A 10,939-nucleotide genomic window follows, 5' to 3' on the forward strand; every position below is an offset into this window, starting at 1 on the left:
TTAAAAGGCAAAATAATAATAATAATAATAATAATAATAATAATAATAATAATAATAATAATAATAATAATAATAATAATAATAATAATAATAATAATAATAACAACAACAACAACAACAACAACAACAACAACAACAACAACAACAACAACAACAACAACAACAACAACAACAACAACAACAACAACAACAACAACAACAATAATAATAATAATAATAATAATAATAATAATAATAATAATAATAATAATCTTAACTGATTGGAAGTGTTATCATATACATTGTTTTGTCTTTGTATAAATGATGGGCAAATATTCTGTTCAATACCACAGATTTGCTTGTCAATTGTTTGACCTTAACCAGTTGAGCATGTCCCTTAGTGGATGACAATATGTAGATCTCTGATCACGAGCAGAAATAATGGGGGGGGGGGGGGCTTCATAGCTATGTATTGAAAGGAATTCTTTGGGGTTTGGATAATTCACCTTTGGAAATATGAGTGTTTCGTTCAGCATCCTTAAACAACCTTTTGAGCGAGATGGGCTACTCGACCTGAAGAAAATTCTAACTGGGGCCCACCTGCAAGGTCATGAGATCACCATGTCGCGCACATTTGGTTGTGATGCATGTGTTTGATGTACCCTTATCAGACGGGTAGTCATGATGGGTATACTGGGCTTCGTATAATTTACCCCCCGTGTCACTTTGATGGCATACACTGCTCTCTCTCTCTCTCTCTCTCTCTCTCTCTCTCTCTCTCTCTATCTCTCTCTCTCTCTGTCTTTCTCTCTCTCTCTCTCTCTCTCTCCTAATGATGATGATAATGATGATGATGATGATTTCATTTATTCGCCACCAGGGCGGATGAGGGAGACAATGCAAAGACACACAAAGCGTGGGGATTTACATGTAATGAAATAACATAATTAAAAAAAAGGTAATTATACACAGTATACAATGAAAAGGATGAGAAAATACATAGCATACAAAGTTAAAAAGAAAGTGGTGGGTGATAGAGATGTAGCCCTCCTGATACAGGATAACCCCTAGGGATAATCGAGGAACCACACTGTCCGAGATCTCCCTGAGCACCAAGAGCAAGTACCCGTTCCAGTTCCCTTTCTCCGACTCACAGGTCTACACTTAGGGAAGTACCATCCACTCCTGTCATTTTCGCAACTTTCACCCACGTTTCAGTAAACTCACTCGAGGACATCACTTCCCTCTTCACTTCCAATTTCCTTTTCAATTGAAACTTGAAGAAGTCAATGAGAGCTCTACCAAAGAGGAATGTATCTGTCCTCATACCTTTCAGTGTCGTCCACCAGCACAACTTCTTTCGTCATAGCCACCAGGCAAAGAAAAATTGGCGGCATGCCTGTCCGATTAAAGGAGAGTGGCGGGGCAATCGTCACAGTGAACTCGGCCGACAGACGGATCCGTCCTTCCCACACACGACGTAGGTTGTGGGCAACGAAGAGAGTAGATGTGATACCAGTGGTTGGTAACTGGCGCGCTTGGAAGTATCAGTACTCAGCTACATGGCCCAAAAAGATTGGTACAAATGTAAAGATAGAACATCTGCAAATATCATCATTGCTTGGAACTGAAGAGTTCTCGGGAAGGATTCTTGAAGCATGATCGGTAAACAAGTTTCACCTTAGTCTGCTGGCTGTGGACAGCTGACACTTTCATCACACCCAGCAATCAAATAATGATAATTATAATGATAATGATATTATTAATATAAACAACAACGATAAAAAAAAACAAGGCACTCAAAAAAATTCTGGACAAGATTTGTAACACAGATAATATATAACACACTCACACACGCATATGTGTGTGTTTATGTGTGTGTGTGTGTGTGTGTGTGTGTGTGTGTGTGTGTGTGCTATTGCATGAATAAGCGGTTACGCGCGTGTGTGTTTCTGTGTATGCATGTATATTCAGAGAGAGGCAATTGATTAGCATCAGTATTTGAAGGGGAGGTAACCCTATTAGCTAACACTTGAATTATTCCGCATATCCCAGTTAGTTCTGCTATTTCGCCCCCCCCTCCCCGGCGCTACACCTCAAGATGATCGTACGGTCAGTTCACACCCGAAGAGTTAATTACGTAAATGTGAATAATGTCATGTAACTACTTGTAGTCTATTCTGGAGATTGTATTCTGTTGAACTATAAACTGTACCATACTGGCAATAAGAGCTTTCGTCTTGTATAATATAACAATTACACACACATACATTCATATGTGTACATATATGCTTGTGTATATGTACTTGTGAGTGTGTCTGTATACATGAGTGTATGTGTGTGTGCGCGCGCATGTTATATCTCCTTGGAGAATGTTAATGACGTGGTCTAGAGAGGTCCTTATTAAAAGGTTACTAAGTAGATGATAGATGACCATTAAAGTGATTCGAACTGGAGACAGAACAGTTGGTTGGTGGGGTGGGGATAGGTCCGGTTTCGAAACCATTCAAATACCATCCCTCAACCACAAGTGGGACATCCTCCACCACCATTTTCACCTTTGACATTGTATGTTACTGACATCTGTTACCTGTGTGATTTAGGTGATTGCTAGTGACAATCATACATCACATGACCTAACCATCACCACCACTACCACCGCAGCAACAACTATTGCTACTACAACTAAGACTACTACTACTACTACTAAATAATATACATGGTGTGCGAATATGTGTATACTTGTACATGCATACGGGCGCGCACATATAGATACGAGAGGATATTCAAACGGTTAATGGAAAAGAGAAATAGATTTGGAAAACCCTCTCGTCAGCTATAAAATCCAGGATCAATGTCGTTTCAGTGCGAATATGCATTTATATAGGCGTGTGCGTGCGTGTGTGTGTGCGTGCGTGCATATGTGCGCGTGTTGTCTGTGTGTGTGTGTGTCTGTCTGTGTGTGTGTGTGTGTGTGTGTCTGTGTGTGTGTGTTTGTGTGTGTGTGTATCTGTGTGTGTGTGTGTATCTGTGTGTGTGTGTGTGTGTGTGTGTGCGCGCGCACCCGTATGTACAATAACACTGTATAACAACGGAAAAAGCGGAAATGAGAATAACCTTTTCTAAGGGTATTTTGTGTGTAGATCACGAATATAACATCCGTTTCTTTCTCTGACCCTCCAGTTTCTCGTAAATTACCGTCTTACTTACGTTAAATACACTGATGGTTCCATAGGAATTGAGTGCAAACAGGGTTGGGTCGAAATTGACAGCTCTAAAAGTTATGAACGGATTTAGATATAATTTTAATGAAATGTTCCTAAGGTATTTATCAATCTAACCTATGAAAATTATAAAAGTACACTCAATATTTTTATAGTTATATGAGTCCAAATCCGTGGTAAATCTGATAAGAAACCACACCTCATCACCCAGCCTGAACTCAATGATCTAGTTTGTGAGCCAACACTTACTAAACAACAGAGTGAAGTCCTGGCCTTACGTCTGCAACAATGGAACCTATTGGATAAAGATACTCAAATTACAATATTTAGGAAGCGTTCTGCAGATCTACAGCAATTCTTCACTTTGGAAAACAACTTGATTTATTGTAATGAAATCAGAGACCTATTCAATGCTCTTGAGCTGACCTATGAACCAAATAGGTGGAGGTTATTCATAATTGCATCCCTTTAAAGCATATAAGCGGTTCTGCTGCACATTTAGAACATCATACCTTCAGTTCCAATTGCTCATTCAATCATTTTAAGAGACATATGAGGACCTTGCTTTCATTCTAGACCGCATAAGTTACAAGGAGCATGAATGGCTAATTTGTGCAGACTTGAAAGTAGTTGCCCTACTTAATGGGCTACAAACTGGATACACCGAGTTTATGTGCTTCCTTTGCAAGTGAGACAGTAGGGCCAGATCAGAACATAATGCACGCTCGGAAGGGTCACCCAGGGTAACTATGGCACTTGGATGCCATAATGTAAGTCATGAGCCACTAGTTAAGAAAGAGAGAATCATTTTGTCACCACTGCATATAAAACTAGGTTTAATGAAGCAATTTGTCAAAACACTGCAACATAACGAGCCATATTTCCAGTACCACAAAGCGATCTTCCCTAAAATAAATGATGCCAAGATTAAAGAGGGCATATTGGTAGGCCCTCAGATTCGTCAACTTATAGTTGATGAGGACTTCGCGGTGACAATAGATGAAACTGACCTTGCGGCCTGGCATGCATTCAAAGATGTATGCAAAGGACTTCTGGGAAAGCACCAAGTGGCCCAACGAGAGAGTATAGTGAAGAGCCTAATCAAGTGCTACCAAAATCTCGGATGCAATATGTCACTGGAGGTACGCTTTCTTCATTCTCATCTGTCTTTCTTCCCAGAGACGGGAATGACAATGGTGTGCCTGTAACTCGTTGTATTTTCTTCCAAGAGTAGTAGTTTTCCTTATTGTTTATATATGTGTATAATATAATTTATCTAAAGCTAAAACTTCACGAGTTGCTACTCCGAGTCTCACTGAGGAAATCCGAGTCTCAATGAGGAAATCAAGAAACTGATCACTAAGTACGAGACAAAAATCGTTGATAATAATACTAATAATTGGAAGAAAAAAAACCCCACCTGCTTACTGATAGACATTGCAGTTCGTCCCTTCTGATCAAAATATTAACCCAAAAGAAGTGGAGAAATTGTCAAATTACAAAGATCTCGAAATTGAAGTATTCAAGATGTGGGGCATGAAGGTGAAAACAATACAAAGGGCATGATAAAAAAAGTATATAAACAAAAACTTAAAACTTACTCCTGGATCCTCAGCACTACACACTATCCCAAAAAATAGCTGCGTTAGGAACAGCCCATAACCTACACAAGACACTATCAATTCAAGACACACTCTAAATCAATGACATAAACTACTACCAGCAGGCCGCATACCCAACACATTACACACAAAACACACAACACACAATACAATATCTAATACAACAAAAGACAGCACCACACCTCAAAAAAAAAAAAGAAAGAAAAGAAACTGACGCAATACAATACCGGAAGAGTTTGCATGCTCCCAACAAAAAGAACACATGTGACATACACCCCAGCAACACTGTGCAGTAGGTAATGCAGTAGAAATTTGCCTAAAACTATCAAATGTTGAACAACAACAACTATAATGATAATAGGGTGCTAGTCGATTATATCGACCCCACTGCTCAGCTGGTACGTATTTTATCGACCTCGAAAAGATAAAAGACAAAGTCGACGTCGGTGGAATTTGAACTCAAAATATAAGATGAACGAAATGCTGATAAGCATTTTGCCCGGCGTGCTAACGATTCTGGAAGCTTGCCACCTTCAGTAGACCAATAGTAATAATAACCCTTTCTACTGAAGGCACAAGGCCAGAAATTTTGTGGGAGGGGACTAATCGATTACATCGACCCCAGTGCGTAATTAGTACGTAGTTTATCGACCCAGCTCAGCGCCTTAATAATAATTATAATAATGGTTTCAAATTTTTCCACAAGGTTAGAAATTTTGGGGGAGAGGATGAGTTGATTACGTTGACCCTAATACTTAACTGGTATTTATTTTATCACCCACGAAAGGATGAAAGCAAAGTCGATCTCGGCGGAATTTGAACTCAGAACGGAACGACGGGCGAAATACCACTAAGCATTTCGTCCAACGTGCTAACGATTCGGCTAACTCGCTACCTTAATAAAAATAATGATCCTTTCTTCTGAAGGCACAAGGCCTCAGATTTTGAGGGAGGGGACTAGTCGATTATATCGACACCAATGTTTCATTGGTACTTATTTTATCGATCCCCGAAAGGATGAAGGGCAAAGTCGACTTCGGTGGAATTTGAACTCAGAACGTTACGACAGGCGAAACACCGCTAAGCATTTCGTCCAGCGTGCTAACGATTCGGTCACCTCGCCGACATTTTATAATAACTAGCTGGATCCGTCAAAAATTCACGGAAAACATTAAAAAATGTAAGCATCTATAAACAGTGTACTGGTGCCATGAGAAATGTTTGCCCATTATGACCGTCTGTATGTTCTATGTTCAAATTTTTCCGAAGTCGATTTTTACCTTTCGTCCTTTTGGGGTTGATAAATTAAGTACCAGTTGTGTACTGGAGTCGATCTAATCAACTGGCCCCCTCCCCACAAAAATTTCAGGCCTACAAAAGTATATTGTGACAGTTACAGAATATAGAAAGTAATATAACACCAATGACTATATAATCCAACCAAATTATCTCAGTTACACAAACGTAATCGGAATTACTATTTAACCTTAAAATACATCGTACATATTCAAAGAACCTTCTTGGTTTAGTGGTATGGAACGTTTTTCTGGTATTCTTCTATTCTTTTACTTGTTTCAGTCATTTGACGGCGGTCATGCTGGAGCACCACCTATTAGTCGAAGAAATTGATCCCTGGACTTATTCCCTGTAAGCCTTGTGCATATTCCAGCAGACTCTTCTGCTGAACAGCTAAATTAAAGGGACGCAAACGCACGCACCAACATCGGTTGTCAAGTAATGGTGGTGGTGGTGGTGGTGGAGGGACAAACACACACACACACATACACACACACACACACACACACACACACACATGCATGCATAGATACATATGACGGGCTTGGAGGTAGTGGTGATGCTGGCTGGTGCGATTATGACAACTTAGTGATTATATATATATATATATATATATATATATATATATATATATATATATATATATATATATATATATAATATATAAATATATGCATATATACATACATACCTACATATATATGTATATATACATGCATATATGGGTACAGGACATCAAAGAAACGTAGACACAATGAAAAACGAAAACATAAAAAACAAAAACATAGAAAACGAACTTTTTTCGGACAACGTTCGTTTTCTATGTTTTTGTTTTTTATGTTTCTCATTGTGTCTATGTTTTTTTATGTCCTGTACCCATATATGCATGCATATATACATATATATGTTGGTATGTACATATATGTATGTACATATGCATATATTTATATATTACTAGCAGTTAAGCCCGGTTTCACCCGGTCTATTTGGATGATGTGGCTGTGATCGTTTTCGGTTAGGTATAATCTATAACAGTGTTTCTCAACCTTATTATTTCGAGTCTCCTGTTTCGATTGGAGCCTCCAGCTGTGTGAAAATTTCCTGAATCCCCCCACCCCACTTGTCAGAAAACAGCTTCAGGAGTTGTGAAGAACGAATTTGTACGTAGTCTGTTTCTGAGAGCTATTGTATTGGACCTCTGTCTAATCATTAAAACGTTGATTTAACTATGAACATAGATAGAAATTATACATTAGCCCCTATTTTTGCAAGCAGTTGTATCCGCAAAAATTTTATTTGTTGAGAGCAGAAATTAAAAGAAGATATATGAAATGGACGTGTCTGTGTGTGTGTGTATGTGTGTGTGTGTTTGTGTGTGTGTGTGTGCGCGCGCGCGTGCATTCTTGCGCGTGTGTATGTAAGAGAGAAAGAGAGTGAGAAAGTGAGATAGAGTGAGTGAGTGAAGTTGTGTGTCGTGATGATTGACGTATTTGTACGTAGTCTGGACCTCTGTTTAATCATTAAAACATTGATTTAATTATGAACATAGAAAGAAATTATACATTAATCCCTATTTTTGTTAGCAGTAGTATCCGTAAAAATTTTATTTGCAGAGAGCAGAAATTGAAAGATATATGAAATGGACGTGTGTGTGTGTGTGTGTGTGTGTGTGCGTGTGCGTGTGTGCGTGTATGTGAGAGAGAAAGAGGGTGAGAAAGAGAGATAGAGTGAATGAGTGAAGTTTCCAGGAAGTAATTAATCCCCTCCTCCCCTCGGAGCTTTCCAGGAAGTAATTCCTAATCCTCCACCCCTCCCTTGGAACTTCCCAGGAAGTATTTCCTCCCTCTCCTCGGAACTTTCCATGAAGTAATTCCTCTCATAATTTTCTTATATTTTCTTAAACATTCTCTAGAACAATACTATGTATAAAACCAAATATATGACACCCTAGGCATAACACCAACATGAACTTCTAATTTGTTGAGGTCAATTTCGTTTTCAAATGAAACTTGAAGAAGTCAATCAGAGCTCTACTAAAGAGGAATGTATCTGTTCTCATGCCTTTCAGCCTCGTCCACCAAACAACCTCTTTCGCCACAGGCAAAGGAAAACTGCCTTGCCTGCCCGATAATAATAGGTTTTATCAGTAGCACATACATACATACATACATACATACATACATACATACATACATACATACATACGTACGTATGTACGTGTGTGTGTGTGTGTGTGTGTGTGTGTGTGTGTGGTAATAAAAAATAGACCGGTGCGTCGCACAAAACTCATATACATAAAAAAATAATTACAGTTGGAAAGTCGTAGTTGGCAATCGAAACCCAGGTATAATCAAGGGTGGTTCGTCTTGGGTAACGCTTTTATGGATGCTGTACTTTTGGGTCTCCCGTATATGCCTATATAGACTGTATTGGCCCGGGGAGGACAGTAAACTCAAGTGCAACCCCTGGCGACACACACTCTAACTACGTCACTGGTTACATTCTATGTTTATCATAAATGTTCTTTTTAATCTGCGCTTGAAATGATATTTAACGTAACTCTATTCAAATGTCACCTGTTTTGTCTGGAATATTGATGCTATAACTTATTTGTTGTTAGTTTAATCACAATCACAAAAGGACGTGATTTGTGTTTTATAATCGATCTATGATATATCTCTGAACTTTAATTCTCTCATTAGTCACAGAAACGAAAACAGCAGATAGAAAGAGAGAAAGGAAGCGATCAAAGGCAAGGTTTCCTGACCGAAAAATATCTGCTGGAAAAAGAAGAGGAAAAAAGGAGAAAAATACATAGGTGCAGGATTAGTTCTGTGATAAGAAGCTTGTCTCCCAACCACATGGCTTTGGGTTCAATCCCACTGCGTGGCAATTTGGACAAATGTCTTGAGCTGATCAAGGCCTTGCACGCGCGCGCGTGAATTTAGTACACGATATATATACATATGCATAGCTCAGTGGTTAGAGCGTCGAACTTACGACTGTGAGGTTGTGAGTTCGATTTCCGGACAGGCCGCATGTTGTGTTCTTGAGCAAGACACTTTATTTCACGTTGCTCCAGTTCACTCAGCTGTAGAAATGAGTTGTGACGTAGAAATGAGTTGTGACGTAGAAATGAGTTGTGACGTCACTGTGCCTTTGCCTTTCCCTTGGATAACATTGTTTGTGCGGAGAAGGGAGGCTGGTATGCATGGGCAACTGCTGGTCTTCCATAAAAACAACCCTAGGTTGTGCGTTCGCCGGTGAGGCAACTTTCTGCCCAGACTTGTACCCCTGAGGGGAACCTCTTAGGTGCACCCATGGTCATTTGTGACCGACGGAGTCGAGTGTAAGTGTGTGTGTGTGTGTGTGTCCACCACCGCTTGACAACTGGTTTTAGTTTGTTTACATCCCCATAACTTAGCGGTCCGGACAAAGTAACCGATAAAATGAGTACAGTAATCACTCGCCATATCGCGGTTCACCTATCGTGCATTCAGTACATCACGGAATTTTCTGGCTAATATATGTAAATTTATATCGCGGACTCCTCAGTATATCGCGGGATTCTGTGATCGATAGGTATTTATATTTTTTCAGAGTTTAATTATTTCTGTGGTAAAATAAGCATTTTCACGCCTAAAAATTAATAAATTGATAAATAAAAAATACAGTACAGCACTGCACTATATAACACATTAATTAAAATGTATTAAAAGAAAATACGTAGTGTACCGTAGATGAGTAAACAAAGAATCGCACATCTTGTATGGAAAACGAAAATCAGGAGGCCAGTGTGTGATGTTATTTTGCATTTATAATAAAATAGATATATACAAATTGTAATAATAATAATAATAATAATAATAATAATAATAATAATAATAATAATAATATATACAGTACAGTACTGCTTCTACTTTGCGGATATTCATCTATCGCGGGTGGAGGGTGACGTAACACTTGCAATAGTCCAAGGATTACTATACCTGGCTTAAAAAAAATTAGTACTGGAGTGGATTTGCTCGACCAAACCCTTCAAGGCAATACCTCAGTCTGACTGCAGTCCAACTACTGAAACAAGTAAGAGATAAAGGATAAAAGTTAAGGCAGTTTAAACTACTTTAAACTCACTTGAAACGGTAGAAGTAAATGTTTATTTTTCACTATTTTATGAAATTATTTTGAAATATTTAGCTTTTATGGCCTTATTTGAACAAATTATACAGTAGACTTATTAGGCTCGTATTGTTCCCCCTACTTTTAAAATATAGCGCAAACATACCGTTAATGTTTCATAGGTTATAAGATTTTGAATCATATTAAACCTGCGAGTGTCGGAAGAGTTAGTACATAGGAAAAATGCTTTACGATTTTTGTTCAGGTTCTTTACGTTCTGGATTTAGATCGCACTGAGCCCGACTTCGCCTTTCAGGGTCAACAAAATAAAGTATTAGGGATAAAGTACTGGAGACGATGGCATCAACAAAACCGTTCTCCTCAAAAATTGTTGGCTTTATGTCTTAAATTAGCCGTTATTTTGAATCATATTATATTGTAATAATACGTATTAAATTTTTAAAATTTTGATTCGTATTGTCTCTATCTGAATTGAAAAAAAATTGATGATCACAGTTGGAATGGTTTCTTTCTAATAAATGTTTGGTAAATTGATTAATAAATTCTAATTCTTTGCTGTACTGACTTTTGAAATTTGCAGCTTTGCTTGAATTTTACGAAATCTTAATTTTGGCCCGTGAAATAGAAGATATCAACAGCCAACGTTGTATTTAGTGCGCTCGTTTGACATAACTTCCT

The 10,939-nt window shown here is 38.4% G+C and overlaps 1 protein-coding gene across 2 annotated transcripts in view; it reads right to left on the reverse strand.

Moving 5' to 3' along the window:
- LOC106878795 (transmembrane protein 220) overlaps window positions 1-9,143 on the reverse strand; it is a 45,559-nt gene extending 36,416 nt beyond the window's left edge. The window contains exon 1 of one of the 2 annotated variants that reach the window (XM_052968898.2): window positions 9,122-9,143. The gene's annotated coding sequence lies outside the window, so the exon portion shown is untranslated. Of the gene's footprint in view, window positions 1-4,804; window positions 4,944-9,121 lie in introns of those variants that run through there. The other variant, XM_052968899.2, reaches the window with a different exon arrangement.
- Window positions 9,144-10,939: the final 1,796 nt, after the last annotated feature.

This window comes from Octopus bimaculoides, chromosome 6 (assembly GCF_046866305.1).
Source record: "Octopus bimaculoides isolate indiv1 chromosome 6, ASM4686630v1, whole genome shotgun sequence".
Classification (NCBI taxonomy): Eukaryota; Metazoa; Mollusca; class Cephalopoda; order Octopoda; family Octopodidae; genus Octopus; species Octopus bimaculoides.